Source organism: Rhagoletis pomonella, unplaced genomic scaffold (genome assembly GCF_013731165.1).
Source record: "Rhagoletis pomonella isolate Grant_MI unplaced genomic scaffold, Rhpom_1.0 Rhpom_scaffold_00001, whole genome shotgun sequence".
Taxonomy (NCBI): Eukaryota; Metazoa; Arthropoda; class Insecta; order Diptera; family Tephritidae; genus Rhagoletis; species Rhagoletis pomonella.
In genome coordinates this window covers 44,724,982-44,726,909 of record NW_023458555.1, presented here as the reverse complement: position 1 = coordinate 44,726,909, position 1,928 = coordinate 44,724,982, and positions in this window count along the sequence as shown.

Here is a 1,928-nt window from a genome sequence, read left to right as displayed (position 1 = left end):
GTGAAAAAATTTGAGGAATTAATGCTACACTTACGCCAAAAATACTTGGTTAACGCCGCTGAAATGATGGTAAATTATCAATGTAAATTTTTAACGGTACTTTTTTTTGTTTGATTAGCTGAGAAGTGCAATTTATGATATACTATAGGGGTATTCTCTGAGTCTTGCAAAGCCCTTGCGCTGTGCACCATGCAAGGGTTTTGCAAGACTCAGAGAATACACCTTATATACATACATATGTACATGCACTGTACATTCTTGTACACATTTTTTTTTAATTTGGAGATAACACTTAACTTTTTATAGGAGCTCATCTCGGATAATGTCCAGAAAATGATATCTCGCAAGTTAACTGGTTCAAAATTTTATGTGAATGAAATAAGAAGTTTTGCCTTAACCCTACATTTTTACTCTCCAAAAGCTTACAAAAATGTACGACAGACATGGACAAACTTGTTGCAAAATGTTTCTACTATAAGGAAGTGGTACCAGAAAATTGATGGCAGTCCCGGTTTTACACAGCAAGCCCTTGATGCTATTGGCCTCCGATCAAATGGTTCAAAAAAAGTCATAGTAAATTTAGAAATGGCAACAACAAATGGTTTCCAACATGATAAAAATATAGTAAGGTAGAACCGCTGAGAGTCACTTTTAAAATTCTTGATGTTTCCAAACAATTAAATTTTTAAATTTACTCACAAACTTACACACTCATTTTCATTTTCAATCTCAAGCAACAACAATTTCGAACAATTTCAATCTTTTATTTTCATTTTTATATGATTTTAAAATTAGTCTGTTTCAATAGCAGTCCGGTTTACAGGATTTAGTCAGAACTTACAGGAAGTCGTTCCTATTGACATAAAACCTGTAAGTGGGAACACATTTGAGAGAGTAACTGAGCAACTGTTCCTAGTCAGAAGTTACAGGATTTAGTCCGGAGATTTTTTTCCTGTAAGTTCATGAAAAGTGTCAAACGATCAGCTGATATACGTGTGCAAACAAAAACAGAAAGCGGTGAAAGCAAAGAACCTTATATTTGTTATAAAATGGAAGTAAACAACGAAATATTTAAATATGTATAGATTTTATTAATTATTTAGTGATATTTCAGCCAAATCAGTGTAGTGCCAATGACATGTAAACAAACCGTCTGACGTTTTTACAGGAAATAGTGCTTTTTGCGTTCCTATGCACTTCTGCATCTGTTCTCCGTTTACTCTCATTTGAGAGCGTAAAATTGTAGTTTGACAGTTCCACAGGTTTTAGTCCGAAGTTCAAAGGAACAGGCTAAATGTTGGCAAACTTCAAAAAAAAATCATGGCCGACAAATTGAGAGAACGGTTCTACCCTGCTATGTTTTTATCATGGTTTCCAAGGTGTAGTAGACTTAGGAACATTCAAGCACTTCATGCTCTAAAGAGCTGTGGCGCTATTGTTTATTCAATAACTTTCGATGGTGCGGCCACAAATATAGCAATGTGCAAGTGTATAGGAGCAAATTTAACGTATGACCCAAGCTTCAAACCATTTTTCACACATCTCCCTACAAACGACCACTGTTATATTTTTTTACGACTTTTGTCATATGATTAAACTGGTTAGAAACTGTCTATGCGATAAAGAAATATTAAAGTCAAGGGACGACCAAATTATTAACTGGAAATATTTTCAATTGTTGCACAAAATTCAAGTGAAAGAAGGACTTCGTACAGCAAACAGAATTACTAAAAGTCATGTGTATTTTAAAAATAGCATAATGAGTGTAAAATTGGCCAACATATTCCCTTACCTCTTAAGTTATAAGCTTTCTCAGGATTTTCTTGAAACATTTTTTAGTGCTATTCGAGCAAGAGGTGGATTCAATAACAATCCCAATGCCATACAATTCAAAAGTGCATACAGACGCCTTTTGGTTAGACATGAAT